Below are 27,717 nucleotides of genomic sequence, written 5' to 3'. Positions count from 1 at the left end.
TGAGCATATATGTAATATTCAACAATCTCTAGTTTGGAATTTATTCTTTGATGGTTCCAAAAATATGGCAGGCATAGGAATCAGGATCTTATTAATCACACTTGAGAAAGAGATGTTTCCCTTTTCTCTCAAACTGGATTTCCAATGCACTCACAATATGGTCGAGTATGAAGCTTTGATTCAAGGCTTGAAAATTTTACAAGACTTCAATGTCAAGAGAGTGCGTGCCCATGGCGATTCGTTGCTCGTCGTCAATCAAGTCCTAGCTGAATGGCAAGTGAAAGATCAAAAGCTACTTCCCTATCAGAAGATTGTTTCATCCCTTATTAATAATTTTGAAGAATTTCAACTTTTTCATATCAAGAGAGATTTTAATCATGTAGCTGATAGTTTAGCCAGCCTAGGCTCCATTATGTCTTTCAGGAGAGGAGAATCATGTCATTTCTTTGAAATTGATAGACTTGATCAACATGTTTTCATACCAGCAGAGCAGATAAACCAGATAGGGAAAAAGAAGAAGCCCTAGTATCATGACATCAAGAATTTCTTTGAAACTGGTAAGCTTCCACCAAAATCGTCAAAGAGGGAGTAGAAAGCGATTCAGCGTATGTCCGCCCGTTATTTTATTTTTTCTGATGTTCTCTATTGTCAGGGGTTCAGTTCTGAGTATTCTAGGTGTTTAGATGAAGATGAAGCTAAAGAAGTTGTGCAAGAAGCACACTGAGGCATTTGTAGTGGCCACGTCGGTTACCAGACTCTAGTTAAGCAAATCATTCGGGCTGGGTACTATTAGAAATCCATGCAGCAAGACTGTTATCGTTTTGTTAAGAAATGCGTTCAATGCCAAATGCATCCACCTTCTATTCATGCGCCAACAACATATTTGCAATTTGTCGTCTCTCCATGGCCATTTTTTATATAGGCCTTTGATGTCGTAGGTCCCATCACCCCTTCTGCTTCAAATAGTCGCAAATACTTTCTTGCTGCAACAAAATATTTCACTAAATGGGTGGAAGTTGTTACTCTTCGCACAGTAGAAGGTCGGCACGTAGTTTCATTTATCCATAAGAATATCCTTTGTCATTTCGGCATACCGCATGATATCATGTCAGACAATGGCAGTCACTTCAAGAATGAGAGAATGAGGACATTCTGCTCAAAGTTTAGAATCCACCATCACTTCTCCGCTCCATATTATCCTCAAGGAAATGGTCAGGCAGAGGCCACCAATAAAATTCTTATTCGAATCTTGAAGCGAACGTTGGAAACAGGTCGTGACTGACATGAAAAGATCCATGATGCATTATGGGCATATCGGACCACCATTCGTACTCCAACTAACGCTACTGCGTCAGAACTTGTCTACGGAACTGAAGTAGTATTGCCTCTACATGTTCAAAAACCTGCTCTAAAGTTCGCATCACTTTTAGAGCTACCACTTGATCAATATCAACAACAGTGACTGGTACAACTTGATCTACTTGATGAGAAAAGGCTCAAAATAGCTGAACACGCTCAATTATATCGTCAGTGGATAGCTTGACAATATGCAAAATCTGTCATTGAAAGGAAATTCTGAGTCAACAATCTAGTGCTCAGATCAACAACTTATCACATGCATCGTCCAGGTGGCAAATGGTCACCAAATTGGGAAGGACCCTATGTTGTCAAGGAAGCATTACCCCATAATTCATATCGGCTCATCAATGTAGATGGTGTGGAATTACCAGATCCCATTAATGCTAGATATTTGAAAAAATTCTATACTTAAGTCATCTATTCTATCCTTTGTAATTCCTCAATATATTTTCTTCAATAATAATCAAAAGTCTTCTTTCCCAATTAGACTGAGGCATTTTTTTTTTGAAATTTCGTCTTTATCTAAAAATATTTTGTATACAGGCAAGATAAAACAAATCTCTTATTTTGCATGCATGTGCATCCATTTGCATTCATTTGCACTCTTCCATATTCATTTACATTCATTTACATTGGTCTATATCAATTTACATCATTTTCATTACCTATTCAGGATAAGGGATAATCCTGAAATCTCGGTAATCATTCTTGTCACAATTCCCAAGCATCTCTGGAACACCGATCTTTTTTCAAAAATTCAAATCTCAATTGAAAAATAAGGATCATTTTCAAAACCCAATTTTTATACTGGTAGTTCTTACACAGGTTCATTTTCAAAACCGAGTGCTCGAACTGGTACATTTTTAAAAACCCAGTGCTCGAACTGGTACATTTTCAAAATCCCTTGCCTATATTGATACATTTTCAAAACCCGGTATTCATACTGTTGTTCTTTCAAAATTGAGCACTTGTGTTAGTGTCTCACTGGTTAGTCGTGTCAGTCGACCTCTTGGGTTCAGTCTTTATGCTGATCACTCATTAAAATTCAAGCTCTATACCAATTTCGGCCATCGGGCCACCCAATTTTCAATTTTGACCTTCGGATCACCCAATTGCAAAATTCTCAATTTCGACCTTCAGGTCATTCAATTTTCAATTTCCAATTTCTAATTTCCAATTTCTGGTCACCCAATATCAATTTCAATTGTTTTCTCTTGCGAGAGACCCTTTTTACAGGGTGAGTTCGAGGGAGCTTATTCTTTTCGCATGCTATCCTTTGTTCACTTGGCCCCTTTTCAGGGAGAGTTTGAAGGGACCCGTGTCTTTGTGAATCGTTTGCAAAATAATTTTCAATTTCACACAAGGAACCCCTATTTTAGGGAGAGCTTCGACGGAGGCTCGCTTTCCTTGTGGCCCCCCAATTTTCATACTAGGTCATTTCATCATGGAGGACCCTCTTTTCAGGGAGAGTATGATGGACTCGTTCCTTCATGACCAATTTATCAACCTCACCATTACCGGCCCCATTTCCATAAGAGAAGCCTAATGTTAGGAAGTTTTGACAAAATCTTAATTTCTCTTCGAAAGTTTGTTTTGCAAACACCTCCTCTTCAGAGAAGAGAGGTGTAATTTATATTTCCCATTTTGAATCTTCTCCTTTAGGGAAAGGAGAGGAGAATTTTTGTCACGGATGTATTAAGACGGACTTCAAATACTTGCTTTCACCAAGGATTTCAAGAACATTTTGTCAAATTGTCATAAAAAACTTGTTGATTTCAAAAATCGTTATTGCACAAATCTTTATCTCAGGTTACCTTCAATATTACTTCCAAAAAGAGCGAAGCTTTTGCTAAGAAGGATTTAAAATCCAAATTCTTTCTATTGGCTAACCAAAGAGATGAAGAATAAATCATCGATATGGCCAGTAAAGAAAATTCAATATTATCGCAAATCTATAAGTGATTGATATTGATCGTAGCTATGACATATTTTTAAAGACCATTCCTGTGAAAATGAGGCAGTGAAAATATCTTGAGTGATAAAAAGAATCTACTCAATTCCCATATATCCTTAATCATTTAAGCTGCAATTAAATATCTGCAAAAGGGATATCTCAATCATCGTCAAGTTGAAGGCTGGTGGATGAGTTAAACCCCCGAGGCCAAAGAAGATTTGGATCATCTCTAAGATGAAGGAGTTTTTGACGGATCCTTCCAGAGAAAGTTTAGAGCATCGCCAAGTTGAAGGCAAATATGATGAACCTCCCGCCAAACCCTAAAAGATATTTAATTTTTGCTGTCATCAAGAGACCACCAACCAATGAGCCAATACCGTCAATATAATCCTTGAGACAAAGAAAGATCTAAACATCTTCAAGTTGAAGGAGTTTCTAATGTACCCTTCCAAAAAAGAGAAAAGCTAGAATATCTCCAAAATGAAGGATGATGTAATAAGCTCCCCAGAAACCCAAGAGAGCTCTAATTCTGTCAAACAAAAAGTGCAAAAAGATCATCATGAAAAAAGAATCCCAGGATATCAAACTGACAAATCTACTAAGAATCTTCCTTAATTTTGTGAAATTCTTTTATCAATATCATTTTACCAATTGCTTTCACAATATCAAGAATACTTTCTTTTTCGTTCATATCAAGGAAATTGATAGCCTCCTTGAAAGAAAGTCAATTGCAAGTAATTTGAATTCGAATCTTAATTCTACGAAGTTAAGTCCAGATGGAGGTAATACTCTAGGCAGAAAGAGGGAATATTTTTTATATATACGTGCTTATTTTCAATCATTCTTGAATTAACTACAATTTTTATCTTATTGACAATCTTTTCAAGTTATCCTGACATGAAGTGAGAGCTTGATGTCTATTTTGACACATCTTGGCATCATTTGCCATCCCCTTTTAGCACTTGATAACGGGAGTTTTCAAGATTCCTTCCCTTCTTTTAGTATATAATCTGAGCGCCTGGGCTCTCAGATTTGCACACTTCCGTGTGTCCCCACTGACCTACCATAGACAATCTCATATTTGGCTTGAGGTTAAGCTACCAATTATTTTCTCGCAAAAGGTTATCAAATTCAAAAGTTATTTAGTCTCAGCAACGAGGCGCCCAAAATCAACCCCTTTTCAAGCTTTAGGGATCCCAATTTTCATCCTTTTGCAAAATCCCTATCGGATTTATCGTGCAAAATTTGAAGGTCCCATCATGGTTTCTTCAGTCGAGGATTCTACCATTTTCATTTCTTGATCAGGTTAAGGGTTTAAACCTGAGCCTCATTCTGATGAGATATTTCATTTCCCGATCAGGTTAAGGGTTTAAACCTGAGCCTCATTTTGATGAGGTATTTTATTTTCCGATCACATTAAGGGTCAAACCTGAACCCCATTTCTATACGATGTATTTCTCGTCCCATCTAGGTTAAGGGCAAAACTTGAATCTCACTTCTTTGAAGTAAATATTTTTTCATCATTCTCTATTTCATATCTAACATTTTATGTCAGGGCTAATTTCTTCATAACCAGTAAGATCCTTCTAACTAGGACATTTTTTTTATGTAGCCCAAATTTGATGTGTTTGTCTTTGCCACTAAGCTCGGCCCTAGACCGGCTTAGTAGAAAAGAGGGGCATCTGTAAACACCCCAAATTTTCACCCTCATCTAGTATTTATATTTCATGTGCCATTGTATATCACTGCATGCATTTCACATGTCATTTGATCTCATTATTGAGATCTAAAACTCTTTTTTTCACAATATTAAATCCATATTCAAGTTTTAAAAACCTTTTTTTCGAAATCAATTTCAAAATCTGGGTTTTAAATCAATATTTTTGCCATTTGCTAACCCAAAGGATCTTATATTTTGAAATGTTTTTCTTAGAAAATAATTTGGATTCATTTGAAACTTAATTTCAATTGATCTCAATTCTCAGATGAGGCTCATCTAGGTGGTGTCGCTTCTGGATTCTTTCATTCGTCAAAAATCTCAAAAATTTTAGAGTCCTAGTTTGATCAGGACTCTATCTTTTTATCTTTTTGAATCTTTTCAAAATTTTATTCTGATTTTAAACCAATTATGGTCATATCCTTGCACATTCATGTCATTTTGGTCAAAATTTTAGAGTCCTAGTTGGATCAAAATTCTTTTTCCAGAGTCCTAGTCGGATCATAACTCTACCTTTTACTACCCTTTTTACCTGTTTTTGAGAAAATCTATCAAAATCTTTTATTTTGGCCGAAATCCCAGAGTCCTAGTTGGATTAGGACTCTTTTTCAAGAATCTGAGTCGGATTAGGACTCTTCTTAAGAGTTTTAGTCGGATTAGGACTCTATCTTTCGTAGCAATTTTCAATCAAATCTTTTAAAATCTTTCGAAAGTAGTCAAAAACTCAGTGTTTTAGTCAAACTAGGACTCTATTCAAAGAGTCCCAGTTGGATCAGAACTCTGTCCCTGATTTCAATTTTGAGAGAATCTTGTCAAAACCTCTTTATTTATCTTTTTAAATTTCAAAATGATTACATATTTATCATAGAATTTCAAAATTCTGGGATTTTATCCCAGAGTCCTCCTCAAATCAGGACTCTATCCTGAGTTTATTTTTTCACTTCACTTTCACTGGTTTTCAAAAGTTCCTTTTAAAATCTCTTCATTTGCTTGTTAGAAAACTAAAAAATCTTAGAGTTCTAGTAGAATTAGGACTCTTCTTCAAAGTCCTAGTCAGATCAGGACTCTGAACCAGACTTCAATTTTATCTTATTTTCACCTATTTTCAAGATTCACACATTTGTTTTCTCAAAAAATCTAAAATCTTGAGTCCTAATCCGATTAGAACTCTGTCCCTAGAGTTTCAGTTGGATCATAAATCTATTTTGATTTCAATACTTGTTGCTATTTTCATTATTTTCACAAATTCTTTCATTTGTCTTTCAGAAAATACCAAAAAACTCTAGAGTTTTAGTCCGATCAGGACTCTGTCCCAGAGTCCTAAACCAGTCGAAGTCTATTTTGAAGTTTGTTTTTACTTTTATTTTCATTCTTTTTCAAAAATTAGGTCATTTTACAGAGTCCTGGTTGATTTAGGACTTTATTTTAGAGTTTCAGTTGAGTTAGGATTCTAACCCTGACTTATTTTCTGACTTATTTTACCAGTTTTGATTAAATCTTTCAAAAAACTTCTTCATTTGACTTTCAAAATTCTAAGATCTTAGAGTCCTAATTGGTTTAAGACTCTGGTCCAGAATTTTAGTTCGTCTAGGACTCTATTTTCAAAACTTTTAAATTTCACTTGTTGATTTTAACCTCTTTTAAAGCCATTTTTAGTCTTTATTTTAAAATTTTCAAAACCCTAATGTGGGGCCCACTCAGTTGGCACCATATCTAGAGGATTTCTGACTCAGTCAGAACTCTGTGCCATTTCAAAACCTTTAATTTCAAGTCTACTTTTGAATGTCTTTTGAAAAACTTCTCATTTTCAAGTTTCAAAATCGTTTTTGAAAATTCAAGTGGTGCCCACTCGAGGTGATGCCACATTTGCAAAAGTCAGGGTTAGACTAGGGTTTGAAAGTATTCTAGTTAGGTTAAGAGCTTAGTAGGTTTCAAATTGATTTTAAAAAATCATCTTTACTTTGGTTTTAACTAGTGATTTTTAAAGTTTTAAAATCAAGATTTTTAATCCAATGTGGGCCCACTCTAGGTGGTGCCACATTTGGGGTATTTTAAGGTTTTGACTAGGGATTAGATAGGTTAGTAATTAGGTTAAACCCCTTTAAAAAAATCTTCCCCCACTAATGATTTTGGATAGGTTTTAAAAAGGGCAAGTTTGAAATTAAGAAAAATCTTAATTAAACCTAAAAAAATTCTATAAATAGACCCAATAGGGGGGGGCACTCTTATTCTTCTCCTTTTGGATTCTTGGAGCTTCTATCTCCTCTTTCTAGCACCTTTCCTTCCTTCATTGCAGCTGCAGCCCCCAAGGTAATTTTTTATACTTTATTTTGTGCTTTTTTTATTAGTTTTTTATGATTTTTCAATAGATTTCACCATGGAAACCCTTGTGTTCATGGATTTAACCATGAATTTCATCCAAGAACCTCAAAGTCGACCCGAGAAGATGATCTAACTCAATTTGAGGGTGTTTTTTAGGATTCTAATCTGTTAGAATCGATGAGAGGTACGTTTTCTAGAATCTTAACCAATAAAATATGAGATTTACGTGTTAAATGGGCTAAATCCATATTTTCAAAGATAAAATCAATTTTAGACTTAGATTCTCTGTATTTTTTATTTTCTTGTTATAATGATGTTTGTTTTATATGTTTTAGCATTAAATTAAATTTTTTTATGCTTTTTATGTGTTTTTTTGTTATTTTCCATGTTTAAGTCATTGTTTTTTTTGTTTTATTAGATTTTTAAGTGTTTTGATTCTAGGTCTGTAGAAATCATGCTATTTTGTATTTAAATCTCTGTTAGAAAATTTTGATTTTTTTATATTTAGTCCACAAATTTGTCAGTTAGTCTCTGTATAAAAATGAGAGGTTTTGGGATTCGCAAACTTTGTTAGAAAAATACAAAGTCGAATCATGATTCCTGTTTATTAAAATCATTATTCATATTCAAGTATAACTTGCAGTTGCGTTATTTTTGTCATCCAAGATTCGATTCAGCATTCGTAAATTGCAATAGCTTTGTATTAGAGTCTATTATTTACTGTGAAATTTTTATAATTTTCTGTCACTGTTTGATATTTTCCTCTGTCAGAGAGTTAGATTAATGTTTTAGAACTTGTTATGTTTTATTAAAACCATCATTCAACTTGTGTTGATCGTATCTCCCTAACCAGAGATCTGATCAATGATCTGTAAAAAAGGAAATTGTTTATTTGTCTATCTTCTTTTTACTTTTGAAATTACAAATATGTTTGATGAAATCTGTTATTTTCCCTTGTATTTGAAACCGGAAGTGTTTGTTTTAATAAGTTTTATACTCGCTAAATTCAAGTACAGATTGCCGAAACGATATCTCCTCAACCAAAGATTAATTTTCCAATCTATAAAAAGAAGAATATGTGTTTTTCTATCTATTATGTCTCTGTAAAATTCTATGAATTTCTCTTGATTCGGGTCTAACAGTGAAATAGGTATGTGCCTGCAGGTAAAAATAGCATATTTTAAGGTTTTTGTATAATTTTTGTATCTAATTTATGTCAAAAATAGGTTTTCATGATTTTAGTTTAATTTTAAGTTTGTAATAAGTTCACTTGTCGATTTTTACTGATTTTAAATATCATTTGAAGCTTGGATGAGTTAAATTACAAAATAGGGTACCCGTATGATCCCGAAACACTGGCAAAATCATAATTTCTGTGATATTTTTAATTTTTTTATGTTTAAGTTTATGTTTTTAGGGTTTGTGTATGTTTTTAATCATATTAGGGTATTTCATACCTGATTTTATGTTCATTTGATTTCATTCAAACCCCAAATCCCAAGTTTTTACCGAAATATTTTTTGAAAACCCTGATTTCAAGGCCATAGTCTTGCTATCAGAGGCATTTTGGTCATTTGATCTTAATTTCGAAATCCCAAATTTAGATTTTATTATTTTCAATCATATCATATCATCTTGTGTTTGGTTTATTCTTATTTGAATTTCAAAATTTGTATTTTACAAAATATCTTTTTGAAAAAACCTAGTTTTAAGGCCATAGTCTTGCTATGAGGGGCATTTTGGTCATTTTTACCCTAATTTTGAATTTTCAAATCTCATTTTCATATTTCCAATTCAATTTCATCATTTATGTTTATATCAGAGAAGTATGAATTGGGTTTACATTTGAATAATATCTGATAATTTCTTAATATTTTTGGATAAATCCAAATAAACCTACATTTTTGTGTTGTTTTCTAGTTTTGCAGGAACATTCAAGAACAAGACTTTTCTTTATTTTCCTTTATTAAATTCAATGTAATATCAAAGTTGTAATATTTGGAATAAGATTTACATTCTCTGCTTAGAATAGGAATGCATTGTATATAGTTTAATTCTGCAAATTTCAATATCTGATGTATGCCAATTCATGCATATTTTTACAAATCCACCATGGTTGACACAAATGGAACATACACAAGTTCTTAAGGAGTTGACAAACTCGGTGGAATTTGTATTCAAGGCCATAGTCAGAATACGAATGAGACCCAAATTTGTGATCTTCGTATTAGTCACATTCAACCTACACTCTTAGGCTAACTTTAAAATGCACTGCATTTCTCAAAAATACAAAAGGATTTTCTCGATTATTCAAAACAATATCTTTCAAATCTATATTCATTCATTTCATTCAATTTGCAAATTCCAATTCAGAGAAATCGATTTTTTCAAAATTTTCTAAGCCTCATTCAGAAATTGATTTTCTCAAAAATTTGAGCTTTCAAGTGGTATTTCAAATATTCCTCAAGTTCAAATCATGATTTTTCAAGTCATAATATCTTCAATTTCAAAGTCTGAATTCAGAGAAATCAAGTTTTCCCAAAGTTATTTGAAATTCCTCAGAAATTGATTTTCACAAAACACTTGTATTTCTTCATAAATTGATTTTCTTTTCTTCAAAAACTCTCTCCCAATCATGATTCACGATTTTCAAAGTGTATTTTCCAATAATTTTCCAAGTATTTCAAATATTCAGAAGCAAATATCATGTTTTCAAATCTGCATTTTCAAAAATTCATAGCACATGCCTGATTCTTTATGCATTTAGGAATAAAACATGATTTAGATAAGTTGAGCAAAGGAAAACACTAGATTGATCCTTGGTTCAATTACCCCTGATAAAGGCGCCAGGAACGGTTGAACCTCGTATCGACAGGCGAGTCTCATTCTACAGAATTTTCCCACATTTTAAAACGAAGGCGAGTTATTTTCAAAAACTTTTTCAAAGGTTAGTTTGACTTGCAAAAGTAAAATTTTGCGATGATAACAGTCACATACTCGGTTTTAGGCTTTTGAAAGCTAATCTCTTCTCCTCTCTAAAAGATGTCTTGGCATATTTGGAAACCTCTTTCTCTTTCCATTCATGATTTGAACCACTAAACTTGAGCTTTTCTTCAAACAATTTGGTAACTTTATAAGTCTCACTCGCAGTATGCACAGTTGAAGCTAGTACTTCAATCTATAATTCATCTTTCAACCTGCCTACATAAAAGCCAAACAAGGTGCCTTGGTCCACCATGGTAGAAGCATTGAACACACTTCCTCGAATTCACTTTGATAGTCATCTAGGGATCCTTTTTGTTTCAATTGCTTAAGAGTCACACTATGATTGACCATTGTAGTTCGACCAAACCTCTCCAATAAAGCATTTTGGAAGGTTATCCAATTCGGTTTTTCATATATTATTTCATACCAATGATACCACCGTAGAGCACTCCCTTCTAGCCATGCAATGGCTTCATCTACCCTTCGATCACATTGAGTTTGATGGCAAGTATGATAATGGAGTGCTTTAAAGAGTCACTCCCATGGATTCTCACCTTTGAAAGATGGTAGCTCAATCTTGATTTTCAGCATCTTTTGAGCATGATTCCAATTTGTAATTTCATTTCCCCATTTTTCCTCATTTTCTCGTGTCTCATGGGCCATAGATGGTATGATTTTCTCATGAACTCTTCCTACAAAAGTGTTAACGTTTTGTGTGAGTTGCAACATGAGCATTTCCAATCTCTCAATGTGAGCACTGAATTCGCCATCTCTTTGATTCATCTTCCTCATGAAATTTGCATGAGTTTCTATGAAGAAAGAACGAGTGAGTTCCTCACCCCCTTGGTGAAATGTAGACCCTTCCTTGAGTCTAGTGCCTTCACTAGCTTTGATACCACTTGGTGGTACCTTAGGTTTAGGATCTATTTTTGAAGGCAAGGGACCTTGTGGTTGGTCCTCAAATGCTTGGCACGCGGGTGGATGTTGAAGATCAAGACCAATTCGTCTTAGCTCCTCACACACACATGCATGTGTATGAGGTGCCACTTATGATGTGTGTGCTAGTGTTCAAGCAATCTACTAGCCCGATACTATTACAAGGTCGATAGGGGGGTTTTGTCTAGCTTAGGCTAGGATGTACAAGCCTAAATACAATAAAAAGAAGCAACCAAAATTATAATGTTGTCGACAAGTAGTAGGTGTCAATGGCGTTGTTGCTGTAGTGGAGGTTACACAGCATGCAAGACACTCCTTGCCGCTCGGCAGGCTCAGATCTCAGCAAGATCGGGTTGCGACACTAGAATGGTCGACAGCAATCTGTGCGCACAAGGCAGTGTTGCCTGCACTTGCGACGAAGGTGTGGCGCACTGATGTGAATCAGGCTTGATGAGGTGCCCAGACTAATGCTCGCCGCTTCTGTACTCAATGCTTTAATGCACGAAAGATGATCAATGACCTGATGAGCACAAGGTCAATGTGCAACATTGATGTAACGACTAAAGCACATGGGCATTGGACGCACCGTGTGGCATTGGATGCACCGTGTGGCATTGTTGGATGCGGTCGATTGTGTTGTGGCACGTGGAACGGAGCGATGCTATGGTGCATGACACATAAGATCTTGTTATGATAGTGTGCGACATGGGTGAGATTCATACTGAACGTGATTTGGAGCTTGATCATCCTTGAGAAAGTACAAATCAGCATACACGACCTGCACATATCGTTCTAGATGACAAAACAATCCTCGTAGTATTAATCTTTTTTATTTCATTAACTGGCTGGATCTTGTAAGCGTGCAAAACCGCCTACACGACTTGAACACACTTCTTCAAAAAAAAAAATAATAAAAAAAAAATAAAATATAATTCATGTATAGTTAATCCCTTTGGTTTCAGGGGGATTAACAAGTGGTATAGTGTAAGTGTGCAGAATTTGTATACATGACTTACATGTATAATGTGTATTAAATACGCAGAAATATTTCAGCAGGCCATTGAGTTGGTAATTGCCCTTAAAACAAAAACAGTATTTTTGAGGCATAAACCTGTGCCCACAATGTGTATTATTTACACAGAAAATTTTGAGTGTGTTATTGATTTCGAGATACCTCAAAAGAAAAGGTATCTGTTGGATCATCAAACCTGCACACACGATGGGTATCATTTCTACAGAAATTTTCCAGCATATAAACAACCTTAGACTCCTAAGAAGGTGCTTTACGACCATGATGGCTGGTGGTAGATTGCACTGAGGCAGCGGCGAGGCTTTTAAAGACCTTCCTATGCCTAGTATTAGCTATAGCGGGACTGCTACATGTTGATGACTCGTTGCATCCCGACTATGGTCTCAAGAGTATAAAAATACATATAATAACTCCCTTTGAGCGACAAAGGTTTTTGTGCAATCTTTAGATAATCAATGCTTGAATTCAAAAGACCTCAATTTTATACATATCCTTATTTGATTCGACTACCTAAATTAATATGGGAATTCAAATGGTTGTTCCTATCACCGTGTACACACACATTGGGACATGATTGTACGTATTAAGAATGTACGTATTAGGGATTGAACAAGATAACAATGATGTAGTCACATCGCTTGTGGTTTTGTTTGTGGCTTGTGGGTAAATACACATTTTTGTTATAATTGCACAATTGAGAAATACTACGAAGGCACGATAATACAAATTGAAAATGAGCACGACAAATCTTTGTGGTGCCAAATGGATACATAAGATGCTAAGTGAATTGCATATAATTGAATTATGATTTCATGTAAATGTTATGACATGTCCTGTGTCCATTGATATATGCTTGTTCTGCAAATATTTGCCTAATAAAGGGCATTTGTCTTCTCATGACCATGTGAAAGCTCAAACGGAGCTTGCGGTCATGCGAGACCAATGTAGTGCCATACGAGTACTTATGAAAAGTTGTACTTGAGACATGCCTTATGAGTGCATGGTCTGTAGGGGTACGAAACGTACACCCGAGCTCAGAGATAAAACTTTAAAATGCTTAAGTATAAATACTCGCTCATAGTTGAGCCAAAATTCTGAGAAATTGTGAATGGATGTCTATGAGGCATTCGGTGGGTAATGTGCATACACGAATATCACCCTGAGTGTGGGTTGGGATTTTGGAAATCCCCTGGGGTGCAATGACTCGCACCGAGAAATAAACAAATTATAAAATATGCATATAAAACAAGTGTGGGGTTTTGGGTACACCTGAAAGATGGTGTATGTTACTGGACCCAAACAAATAAGAATGAAAAGATATGCACACATAAAATAAAATTGGGGGATTCTGGGTATACCTGAAAGGGTATATGTTACTGGTTTCCCGGGATACTGGGTATACTTGACAATGGTATATGTTACTGGTTTCCCAGGGCTCTAGGTACACCTGAAAGATGGTGTATGTTACTGGACCCATGGTCTACCTTGGAGAGGGTAGATGGTACAAGCTCCGTGGGACAATTTTTGTTTTGGTGAGAGCGAGGCGTCTCATTCGGTCCCCAGTCCTCGGAGTTAGGGGACCAGGACTACCATTTCGTCCTAGGTGGTAGATCCAAGTCTTCTGCAGAAGTACAGGGTGCATCCTAATTCTAGTTCTAGCCATTGGGGAGTACTCTCTAGGTTGTGAACCGTCCCCTTTGGATATCCGTACGGCTAGTCACACAGGTTATAAAATAATAAACCCCCGTGTGGTCTCGGTCCGCTACGATGTCGAATGCCTGTGCGTACCCACAGGGTAATTAACAAGATGAAACATAAAGTCAGTGCATTAAGAAAAATCTTTAAGTAGTTGCATACTGCTCGATGTTGAAATGGTTGGAGTAAGTTGTGACTCCTGTAGAGCATGATTCCAATTAGTTTTCCGTTACATGGAAATTGTGATAACTTATGAATGATGTGTTGAACGTTGATGTTTGTGCTTTATACACACTTTACATTAATTGCTTTAGTTAAGTCAAGCGTACATCCTCATTAGTTCCAAAGTTGTTATTGCTTATATAAATATGGTTCATGCATATGATGTATCGTGCTTTGACGTTGATGGAATATATCATGAAATACTTGACTTTAGTGACCTGTACATTTATCACTTGTTAAATGGTTATTAGTTCTATCTACACATGTTGCACATATACTTGTACACGTGACACTGTGCACATTCATATGGATATTATGCTTCTTACTCAGACGTGGTAGTCTGACCCTTTCTGAATTAATGTTTTTCAGGAAACTGAATGACGAGCAATTGCGGTCGTCGCTACGACAGTGCCATGTGACCATATCTTCTTCGGATGTCTTGAGGAATATGACTTGTAATAAATCATTAATTGTAAATGATAACTTGTAGTATTTCAATGCAAGAATTTATTTTACTTAAATGCCTTGAGTCTGTGCTATTACTTGTAACCCGCCCAAATAATTTGACGAAGGATTTAATAAAGCTTTTCCGCTGTTGTTTAGAAAAAAATAATTATTCCAAAATTTTCAAGTTAAAAATTTGGGGCGTTATAATCACATTGTTGCGGTGTGTGGTGCGGATGATCACACTATTGCGGTTGATGGAGCATCGATCGCGTTGTTATGATGTGCGTAATACAAATGACAACAAGAAAATGGTTGGAGTGCGTGAGGTGTTCAGACTTGCACACTTGTAGAGTGTGGCAAGCGAGTTAATGTAGTGGATAGGCTCAGTTATGGGCCTCTGGTTAGATGGAACACACAGTCTATTCTTTCACATAGAACTGTGCACTTAAGGCAAGGCAGGCAATGATGCTCCCTTCACTATTTGGCAAGGACGTTTTCACGCATGAGTGGAAAACCTACCTTGGCTCGACAGTATTATGAAATATCTTGCCATGGAACCGCGGCACAGAGTCAATGAAGTCTGAGCGCCAAAGAACTTAGACCAAGAAACATGCGGCACATCACATAATACATGTGTAGTGAATGTATGTGCAGATTGAAATGTTAATAAATCTGTAAATAGTCAAGTACTCACCGATTCTACAGAATGAGCACTGCAAACTTGACATCTTCTAAGGAACGTTGATGCATAAAGGAAACCGCAGTGAATTGCACATTGAAGTTGCACCAGATCAGCACTCCTAGTCGATACAGTCCACTGGAATGGATTGCATGTTGAAGTTGCGCTAATTCAACTCCCTTAGCTGATACACTCTACTTCGCTGGTTGTGTGATGAGCTGATCAAGGCAAAAGCTCGTTCATTGCTCTAATCCATTTCAGAAAACCTTAAGTTGGCTGGAATGGCCCAAGGGTTTGGCTTACCAAATGCCTTATACTCTCCCAAGGGAGATCCAATGCCACAAAGGCATAAGAGAGAAAAACTCTCTACAATTCAATTCAATTTCAAAATGTTCAAAGATTATTACAAGAGCTTAGCTCAAACCTATAGGCTACAAGAATAGCAAACTCGCCAAAATAAAAACAACCTACAATAGTTGGAAACCACCCAGTTTCCTAACCAACCATATTGCCCACTTGCTGAAGTGGTCCCTCATGTGAAACACATCTATCCAATGTATCTGGACATCTGAAGTGGCGTGATTGTTACCCTACCCTGTTGGCTGCCATGTCACTTGTTGGCTGACAGTGTTAACTGACCCTGCAACTGTGTCACTATGTTGATGACCTAGCCGAACTCTATCCCATGCAGTTGTGCCTAGCTGCTGCGTTCCAAGTGTGTGCCTCCTTGGTTGGCATCACATGGAAGCCAGTGGTTGAGTCTAAAAACTAATAACGCGTTCAACCTTGAACAATGCTGGATCTGCTTACCTCTTGGGAAGAAAAGCAGATCCAATGTTTGGGGAAGAACACTTAGTGGCTGCCACCCACCCCGAACACTAAAACAAGTTTTTATGTGCAAGAAAAGTAAGGTAGAATTCAGGGTTTTATGTGTAGGCACTGCAAAAATATTTATCATGGGTCATACACTCAAATTTTTGCACATCTCATGAGAGCTCCAAATAAGCAAATTATTGGGATTGCCTTTTGTCCTATAATTGCAAAAAATGCAGATTTGGCAAGAATAATTAAGAGGCAAGTTTGATGAGTGAAAGTTTCATCAAGTGCATTTGAGTTAAAGATATCAAGAATTGATAAACTGAAGCCTAGTAGTATGATTACATCTTCTTTTGCTTCTAGTAGAAGCCAAAACACAGTTGATATTCATGATACCTTTAAAAATATAGAAAGAGATGATGTAGATCATAAAATTATCTGGTTTTTTGTGCAGATGGCATACTTTTCAATGTGCTTCGATCACCGTATTGGGAAGAGATGATATCTGCAGTTTGTAAAGTACATGGATATAAACCCCCATCATATAAAAAAGCTTGAACAACGTTGCTTGACATTGAAAAAGAGTATGTTTACAGGGAGTTGAGTGAATTTTGAGAAAAGTTTGAAGAGTTTGGAGTTTCCATTGTCTCAGATGGTTGGACAAATATAAAGAACAAACACCAAATAAATATACTTGCATCAAATTATTTTGGCTCAATGTTTTTATATGCGAGCGACTTTTCTAATGTTCAACAGTCGACTGCAAATATTATCAAGTTTTTAAAGAGCAGATTTAAAATTGTAAGGCCTTTTAATGTAGTGCAAGTGATTACAGACAATGCAACAAATTGTAAGTTAACTGGTGAAGATATGAAACAAATGTATAAGTATATTTTCTGATCACCTTGTGTTTTGTATACACTTAATTTCATATTCAAATATTTGGCACATGAGTTTCATTGGTTGAAAAAGACATATTTGCAAAGTAAAGAAATTATAGGGTATATCACCAATCATTCAAAAGGATTAGCAATATTTAGAAGTAATAAAAAATTGGAGCTAATAAATATTGCAAAAACAAGGTTTACTTCACATTATACTACTCTGAAGCGCTTGCTTGATGTGAGGGAGAGCTTAAGGCTTATAGTTATATCAAATAGATGGAGTGAGTGGAAGCAATCATACACTGATGAGACTATGAAAATGAGTATTGTTATAATAGAAATAACTGTTCTTGATGAAAAATACTGTGATTTTATTCGTTTAGCATTAATGATTACAAAACCCATCTAAAAGATGATCAAATTTTGTGATCAAGAAGGCTCTATAATTGGTGAAGTGTATGAAGGCATGGACAACATGTTAGAAAAAATTAAAGATAATCTAAAAGGACAACCAGATTTGTATGAAAAGATTCATAAGATTGACTCAAATAGATGGGATAGAATGAATGTGCCCCTCCATAGTCTAGCCATATGCTTACTCTAAAATATTATGAGTCAGAGTATCTCAAGATCCCAACACCAGGAGGGATCAAACGAGTTCCTCCTGGTAAAAAATTTATTCTATTTATTTAATAAAGTTTAAAGTTTAATGATTTAATTAATTTATTATTTTATTTGCATTTTTTTGTTATAGTTAAAACATTTTTTTTGTAGAAAAAGATAATGATATCTTAGATGGTGCAATGCTAGCGCTTGAAGTCATATTTGCTGGAAATGAAGAATTCTCTACACTTTATAGGTCACAACTTGTTGCTTTTGCATCAAGAAGTGAAAGATTTAACCGGAATGAAGCAATAATAGATGCATTGAATCATACAATGACGGTCCTTAATTTGTGACATTTTTATGGTGGTGATACACCCAAGTTGATAGCATTAGCCAATAAGGTTTTATCTCAACCTATTAGCACATCTTATGCAGAAAGAGTGTGGAGCACTTATAGCTATATCGATAATGTTAAAAGAAATAGGCTCAATGAATATCGTGTTGATACCTTGGTATATATTCATTTGAATCTTCGATTGATTGATAGGTATAACTAAAGTATTGTACTTTTGTTTTGCTATATTATAAAATATTTATTTATCATTGATTATTTTTTAGCATTCATATTTTATATTCATGTTATAAAAATGTACAATAATTGATATAAAGGACTTAGTCAAAAATGGGATATCAATCCAGAACTTTCTATTATAGAATAAAATACGTTGAGATTAGAGGACATACGTTTGAGAGATTTGGATGATAGTGCACAATAATCAAGCACTATTTCTAAATCTAAAACCAAAGATGCACAGTCAAGCGCTCCATTGCCTCGGATAATCATACGTACAAATGAGGTTGAAGATGATACAAATCAATCCTATAGAGCTAGTAGAACTAGTACAGATATACAAGAGCGACCATCAGTTCCTCAAGGTCGGATTGATCATTTATTTAGCAGGAGACCTAGGCAAGGTATGTATTATGCATCTTGTATTTTTAATTTTTACTTTATTCTATATATGTATTTTTTATATTTTAGATTAAGGTTTTTAAATATTTTAATTGTTTAACATATTCATTATAGGAAATGAAGGAAGGAATAGCAGGCATGATCATGGAGGGCAAGGAGGATATGATGATGCAGGGAGTTCTTCTCGATCTATTGTTGACCTGAAGGGAAAGAAAAAGATGACAGATTATTGATTATTGACAATGAATTGAACTCTTGAATTCTTAATTATTCTTTTGATGATGCAGTTGAAGTAGTTCGACTTAGAAAGTTTTATATTACTTTCTTTTATCATGGGCTTGTAATGTTTTGTTGGTTTGATTTTGGTGATATGTACTTTTGTTTTAAGGTTGCATGATGAAGTGAATTATGTTAATTTTAGATTTAAACTTTAAACTTTAGAACTTTATAACTTATAGTTTATACTTTAATTCAACTTTAAAATGCATGAAATTAAATTATGTTTTTACTTTTTAGTAGTTAAATGTGTAATTTATTTTGTATACTTAAAAATTTAACCATATCTCTATATAATCTTTGAGTTTATTGATTTCTCATTTTCTATGTTGTAGAGATCACAAGATTCATAATATCAAATAACAAGTTATTTTATTCTTTCATTAAAAAAGGTATACTTTTTAATCAAATTTATTAATTTTCTTAATGCATTATTTATTAAGTGCTTGCATGCATTTGGTAAATGGTTGCAACAAGAATGTGAATCATGATTTTTTCTTGAAGTATTATACTATTATTTATTAAATGCTTGAAAGTTGCAACATGATGCATTTGTTAGATAATTTCAACCAGAATATGAAATTATGAATTATGGATCTTTTTGATGTATTATTTATTGTCTTAGATACTCATATTTTATTTTGTCAATTGATCATGCATAATTTATGTATATTAGACACACATTTTTATGAATGATCCATCACAAAAATGGATTAAATACCCATAATTATCAATATTTTCCAGGACATTGGTTTATTTTCAAAAAAGAAGAAAAATCTCACAAATAGAATTCACCCGCGTGTTTTGAAATATTTTATTTCTTTTAGGAGTTTTCATTTTTTTTAAAACACATTTTTGAGAAATGGTAGTTTTTAGAATTTTTGAAAACTTAGATGTAGTTCTAGTAAAATACGTTTTAACCTAGGATTAGCATTATAAATAATGATTTTTTAGAAGGGGCCAGCATCTTTCATTAGGAAAAATGTCAGCCCCTCCTCTCTCTCCTCTCTTCTTTTCTCTCTCCCCTCTCTCTATCGTCGGTTCCTTCTCCATCTCTTCCCTTCTTTGTTCTTGATTTTCATCTTTCTTCTAATCCCGTCTATCGTTGGCGCTTCTTTCCTCATCATCAAAGTATGTGTTTCAACCGTGGGAACAACCACTTCTCCTTCTCAACCTCTCTATCGGAGGCGAACTGCAAGTGAGTCTCTTCTTCCCCTTTTTCTTTATCTTTCTGCATATAGGTAATCTCATTCATTGTATTAATTTTTCTTTAGTCTGTTGCATAATATAGGTCAGTTAATTTATTTTTCACCATAGAATAGTTTATGTTTTCTGTGTTTATATTGAAAACCAAAAAAAAAGGAAGAAATTGTTATTCTTCATCAGATCTGTCGATCTAGTCACCTGATCAGATCTGAGTAGGTCAGCATGATCGGTTCAGACTGATCAGTTGACTGATCAGTCTGAACCCGATCTGCTAGTCTAAACCGGCCAACACGTTCAGCCTAGTCAAGGCTGTCAGTTCTGATCAAGCTAACTAACATTGATCGGCTGAACCCTACCAATCTGTGCAAAAAAAAATTAGGTTTGGATTCAGCGAGTTGCTTTCTCTTTGCGTGCTACAGATCACGTTCCAGCATGATTTAGAGATCATGGCTGCAGCCTGATCTGTCAGTTTGCATGTTTGGCAGTCTTTGTGAAACACGCAGACTGGTGCAGACTGTATTATTGCGTGCATTATCAAGTTTTCTTTTCAATATTTTTTTTATTACGCACACCCATGTAAATTCAAGATCATGCTGACGCGCAGGTTGGCAGAGCACGACATACAAGTGTTGAGTTGTTGGGCTATCGATATTAGCATAATTTGTTTTTTGCCCAGCAATTCAACAAGATCATGCTGATCACATTTTGTTTCAGGATTGCATATTTTAATGGTCTGCGTTAGTTAGTTAGAATATTGTAATTTGTTGTGTTAGTCATTTAGTTTCTTTTACTAGTCAGATTTGTTTTAATCTTGCTCATGGTCAGTTAAATTAGAATTGTTTTATTTTGTTTTATTGTTGGTAGTTAAATTTGTTCTACTTGTACTTTTTGTTAATTAGGTCAGACCAAAAAAAAATTTATTGCTTCATGTTAGTAGATTGATTGAATGTTCTGTAGTTAGGCAGTTATATTGATATTTGATAATTAGTTAGAGTTGTTTTGATTTGTTTTGTAGATAGGTAGCTAGCATTCGTAGTTTGTTATATTTTAATTAGTTAGTTTTAGTTGATTTTTCGTAACTAACCCTCAATTAGTTAGAAATTGTTCCCTGTGTTTTTCTTTTTTTGTTTTTGTTTTTGTGCTTGTGTCTCGTGTGTTTTGTAGGTGGGTTCACAGGTATTTATGAAAGTGCATTCGCAAGGGTCGTACCCGTGCAACAAGGGAAGCTAGTCCGTCAAAAAAAGAGCGCTCTTGATTTTTCTTTTCTTTATTTTTACTTTTTTGGGGGGGGCACTAGCAATTTAATTTAATTGGGTTGTAATTATTTTTACTTTTTGCTCAACAATTGTAATAGGGTAGGATATTTGATTTGTTTTTTTTTTCTAAAGGTAATAAAGATTTGTCTTTGTATGGGTACAAAAGTCTTTTAAATCCATTCCCTGTGATCGACCCAGACTTCACCACTAGTGTGAACTGAAATTTTAAGATTTGATGTACGATTTGCATAAATGATTTTTATTAAAAAATATCTTTAAAAAAATACTTTCACAAAAAGTTGCATAATCAATTATAAAATAAATCTTATTTTTTGATAAATTAAAAATATATAATTATATTTTTGCTTCCCTTTTGATTCTTATTCGCTTCTTACTCTAATCCTTTTTCGCTTCTGATTCGCTTTTAATGTCGCTTTCGGTTTGCTTCATACGTTGCTTTCGATACTTCTTGATTCGCTTCTAAGTCATCTCGTGCTTTTCACTTCTTAAAATTTTAGAAGTGTCGCACTTTTCACTTTCGCTTCTCGTATCGCTTCCCGCTTATGCTTCTTTGACTGGCAACTTTGGGCTGCCCCTCCTTAAAATAAAGAAATCCTTTACCGGTTATCACACCTTTGGAATTCTTATCTCATTAATACTTTCTAACACTAAACCCCTTCCAAAAAGCTTACTAATTATAAAATTCATATGCTTGAATATCATCATTGTACTCTATTCTAATTTTTGGGATGAAACAATTTGCTTGTATATCAGTCTCAGTATCATTGGGAGTGGAGCTGCATTTGTCTCTCAGATTTGGAGTGAAACTACTCTCACATACATTTGTTTCAATGTCATTTGGAAGAAAGTTGTTTCCCTCTATATAGGTATTAGTCTGCTTTAGAATAAAACTAAAATAGCCTTCCTCTCGAGTTTGTCTCTCCATTATTTGGTATAGAGTTGCTTTTATCTCCGATTGGCTAAATCTCATTTGCAATTAAACTGTCACTAGAGGAAATATGGGTTGCGGTACGGTAAATGAGTTTTTGTTGGCACAGAAATGAACAACGCCACGATAAAAGAGTTTTTACTGGAGCAACAACTTTGCACTAGAAAAAATCGGTTTTCCTGGCATAGCTTCAGATGGCACCACCGAAAAGAACCGTTTTCTAGCCAAAACTGAACTAAGCCAGAGAAAGGTATTTTCATAAGCCTTTTCGCGACCTCCCTTTTTCCCTTTCGTTCCCTCGCAAAAACCCTCCTCCCTCTTCATTTTCCCTCCACCCCCATCTCTTTCTCTTTCTCTTTCTCTTTCTCTCTCTCCCTCTCCCTCTCGTACGGTGTGTGGTCTCTTTGCCTTCTCCCTCTCTCACGCAGCTACGCTGCTCCTGTTTTTTTTTATTCCCCCCCCCCACAGCCCTACGTACCTTCTCCCTCTCTCACGCTCTGTTTCTTTTTTATGCTTCTAAGTTCGTGGTTTTTGTTATGAGCTTTTACAGCGTGCCAAATCAAAGGGGCATCAGATGAAGGCTCTTCGTCGTGTTCTGAAATATGCATCTAGAGATGTTCTGGAGGTATTTTTTACTGGGTATATATGCTTATAATTCTAAGGAAGCTTGAAGCATGAAGTATGTTAATTCTTCTATGTGTCAAAGAGACAGACACAAAGAACATTATCAACAATATTAATTTGCCATCATCACTGGTATGAGAAGTACCTTAGCTAGTGACAATCTCTACAATGGTAAACCATATACAACAAAGACCGAAATGACTAGTGGCACTCGACTAAAAATGGTATATGTTGTGCAACCTATTGCGAAATCAGCTCTTGAGATCTCGCACTGGAGCTACCTGGAGGTGGTGAAGGCCCACATAAAGAAAGTAAAATTCATGTTTTCCGAATGTAAGGTGTAGGTGGGTATTTAGACCGAAGCAGGTTATATGTTACCCCCCGAACAGGGCATCTCATGCTCGGGGGTCCCAAAAAGCACCACGTATTTAAGCATTTGCATCTCGTATCCCCATGTTTGTCAACATTAATTAGCGTTGGAGTTTGATGCGATTGCAAAAACTTAAGTACCCTCTCCTCCATTGGTGCCAAAAAAAATGACGATTCTAGAAAAGGAGTGATTATAAAGACTTAAGTGCCCCGAAGATAATTATTTAAGACCCAATCTCTGCACTCCAGGATTATCCGAGAAAGAAATCTCCCATGGAGGAGGCCATGAACATCAACCCTCTCACTCTCTCTCCCTTCTCTTTTTGCTTCTGTGCACATCCAGCAGAAGATCCTACGTTGCTCCATCAAGCACCGACTGACCTGCACATTGACTGTTGTGGAGCCTGATTCAGAGTTTTTACTCTTACAGGATGAGGGTTTGGGGGCTCCTCCCAACGTGGGTAGCATCATTCAACTAAATGAGTTATGGATCCTGATTCAGAGTTTTTACCCTTACAGAAGAGGGGTCTGGGGGCTCCTCTCAGCGTGGGCAGCATCATTCAACTTGAAGAGTTATGGAGCCTGATTCAGAGTTTTTACCCTTACAGAAGAGGGGTCTGAGGGCTCCTCTCAGCGTGGGTAGCATCATTCAACTTGATGAGTTGTGGAGATTGATTCAGAGTTTTTGCCCTTACAGGAGAGGGGTCTGGGGGCTCCTCCCAGCGTGGGTAGCATAATTCAACTTGAAGAGTTGTGGAGCCTGATTCAGAGTTTTTACCCTTACAAGAGGAGGGTTTGGAGGCTCCTCCCAGCGTGGATAGCATCTTTCAACTTGATGAGTTGTGGAGCCTGATTCAGAGTTTTTTCCCTTACAGAAGGGGGGTTTGGGGGCTCCTCCCTGCGTGGGTAGCATCGAAACAAATCTTAATTGTTTCGTCGATGGTGATCCGGCGATCCGATGGTGAGCCGACGATCCGATGGTGAGTCGGCGATCCGATGGTCATCCGACAAAACGAACCTGAGCCATCAAAAATGTTTGTTTAAACTTTTCATTGTCATCTTTTTCTTCTTCCTTCTCCGTAAAACACTGTAAAATCCTCTCTCTCTTTAGAGAAGAAATCAAGGGAGGCAAAGAGTTCCCCCTGGAGAAGGCCATGAACATCAACCTTCTCACTCTCTCTCTCTTCTCTTTCTACTTCTGTGCACATCTAGCGATTTGAAATATGACCTCCGGTTAGGGAGATATAGCCCTGACAAGTTGGTCTTAATTCGGGTAGCGATTTACAGCGATTTGCTTACTGAATAACATTATAAATCGCTATAGTGATTTGCGGAAGACACTACAAATCGCTATAGTGAGATCCAACAACACTATAAATCGTTGTGGGGCTCGATGGAGACCCAAAAATACTACAAATCGCTATAGTGATTTGCGGAAGACACTACGAATCGTTATGGGGCTTGTTGGAGACCCAAAAACACTATAAATTATTGTAGGAAGGCCCAACAATACTACAAATCGCTGTTGGGAGGCCGGATAACACTATAAATCATTGTTGGGCTTGTTGGAGACCCGAAAACACTACAAATCGTTGTAAGAAGGCCCGACAATACTACAAATTGTTGTTGAAAGATCGAGCAACACTATAAATCGATGTGGAGCTTGTTGGAGACCCAAAAACACTAAAAATCGTTGTAGGGGAGTCATTAAAAAAATCGTGGGAGAGAAACAGAAAAAGAAAAATAGAAAAATCATGGGAAGGGGTGTTACGAAAACCTCAAGCAAGAAACAATCGAAGGAAACATGAGCCCCACGATTAAACAAAATGCTTTATTGCTCTTTTCGATAGTTAAAAGAGGGAAAGAAAAAAATTTATACAAGGCCCGGGGGGGAGCCCCCGAACCCCCTTCTTGTAAGGGCAAAAACTCTAAATCAGGCTCCATAACTCATCAAGTTGAATGATGCTACCCACGCTGGGAGGAGCTCCCAAACCTCCCTTCTGTAAGGGCAAAAACTATGAATCAGGCTCCATAACTCATCAAGTTGAACGATGCTACAGTCAGTGTGCAGGTCAGTCGGTGTTTGATGGAGCAATGTAGGATCGTCTGTTGGATGTGCACAGAAGTAGAGAGAGAGTGAGAGGGTTGATGTTCATGGACTTCTCCAGGGGAAACTCTTTGCCTCCCTTGATTTCTTCTCTAGAGAGAGAGTTTTACAGTGTTTTACGGAGAAGGAAGAAAAAGAAGATGACGATGAAAAGTTCAAACAGACATTTTTGATGGCTTAGGTTCATTTCGCTGTGTAGACTTTGAAGAGTCAACATCATCCTCGACTTTCTGGATGGAGGACATGTTTGTCCTTTTTTTGAACCGTTTGTTTTTTCTTTTTTGAATGAAGGGCATTTTTGTCATTTTTTTAAACCGTCGTTTTATGAGAAGAATAGCAAGAAAGGGTACTTAAGTCTTTGCAACCACACCAGACTCCAATGCTAAGTGATGTCAACATCACCACAAGAAAATATGGAATTAGCGACGGCATTTAGCGACGGAATAATTCCGTCGCTAACTAGCGACGGCTTAACGAGCGAAATAAATTCGTCGCTACAATCAATAATCTTGACGAAAATAGCGATGAAACTGAATCTGTCGCTAATTAGCGACGGAGTTTGCAATGTAAGGTTTTGTCACTAAATAGCGACGGATTCGGCGACAGAATAGATTTCGTCGCTATTTTGGTATTTTGATTTACGATGGCTTAGCGACGGAATTATTTTGTCGCTAAGCCGTCGCTAAATGTCGCGTAAATCCCTAATCCCATCCCTCTTTCTCGTTTCATGTTTCGTTGTCTCTTTAACTGCTCCCGCCTGCCGCCCTCTCCCTCCCGCCGCTCGTCGGCCTCTCTCCGGCCCCCACCGTCCACCGCTCGCCAGCCGCCGCTCCCCGTCAGCCTCCCACCACCGCTCGGCGACACGCAAATAAGCGCTTCTGTCGGCATGGGGTCGACCCCCCCCCCCCCCCCACACACGTTTCCGGAAGGGGGTCGCCTCTTTGTGTTTCCGACAGCAGGGGGTCGCCCCCCTGCATTTTCGGCAGGCAGGGGGTCGCCCCCTCTGCGTTTCCGGCATGTAGAGGGTCGCCCCCCGTGCATTTTTGGCAGGGGGTCGACCCCCTGCGTTTCCGGCAGGGGGTCGACCCCCTGCATTTCCGGCAGCAGGGGGTCGACCCCTTGCGTTTCCGGCAGCAGGGCGCAGGGGGTCACTCCCCCTGCGTTTCCGGCAGGGGGTCGACCCCCTGCGTTTCCGGCAGCAGGGGGTCGCATTGCCCCCCTGCGTTTTCGACAGGGGGTCGCTCCCCTGCGTTTCGGGCAACACGACGCAGGGGGTCAGCCCCCCTGCATTTCCGGCAAGGGGTCGCCCCCTCTGCGTTTTCGGCAGGCAGGGGGTCGCCCTCCTGCGTTTTCAGCAAAGGGGTCGCCCCCTGCGTTCTGTGAAACTACATCTGGCTCGGGTTTTTTTCGGGCAGGTAGTGACTTCATTTTAACACAGTGTTTTTTGCAAATTTCTCAACGGAACTCGCTTGTGCCCCGTCAACCGTGGTAAGTAAGTGACAAAAACAATGCAAATCGGGTAAATACCTGTGGTGAGTAAGTGATGCAAGCACATCACATGTTATTTAATTTATTGGATGTAACACTTTATTGTTCACACACTCACTTAGTTGTTGATATTTAGGACTGCTTTGTTGGAGTTCGGAGATCATGCTGAGCATGATTTTAATGTATGAGAATAGAAGTGTTCTTATTTTTAGAGTACGAATTCCATGCTAGGCATGGTAGTAGTTAGCGGGATATTGAAGTGTGTTTGCTGCAGGTACATGTTTGATATGAATGATTTTGATGTATTGCAATGTTTGATGTGATTGTATCCATGCTTGCATGTAGTTACTTTCAATTTGATTATGTCTTCCATGTGAAATTGTATAATGAAAGCATGCTTCAAATGAATGTATCATATCATGAATAGTTTGCACATGAAAATATTAAGTTATCAATGCATGCATCATAATTCTTGTGATTGTATGACATCATATATTACATGATAAATTTGATATTTTCTTCATCATAGCATTCTGATGGTTCTCTTTTAACTGGTTAGGATACTATTCGTAACATCATACGACAAAATGACTGCAAACCGTGAATGGATGTACCGTAGGATAGTGGACAATGAGTTATCGCATGAATATATGGATGGTGTTGACGGTTTTATTGAATTTGCAACAGCAAGTGCCAGTACAGTGGATCCCACAGGTCAGATTAGGTGTCCCTGCAAGATTTGTAAGAATAATCAATTTGTAGAACCTCATGGCGTTAGACATCACCTATACAGGAAGGGTTTTGTGAGTGATTATCA

This window comes from Nuphar pumila, chromosome 8 (genome assembly GCF_984573655.1).
Source record: "Nuphar pumila chromosome 8, dmNupPumi1.hap1.1, whole genome shotgun sequence".
NCBI classification, from domain to species: Eukaryota; Viridiplantae; Streptophyta; class Magnoliopsida; order Nymphaeales; family Nymphaeaceae; genus Nuphar; species Nuphar pumila.
The sequence above is the reverse complement of the archived record's forward strand: the minus strand, read 5'-3'. Positions refer to the sequence as shown.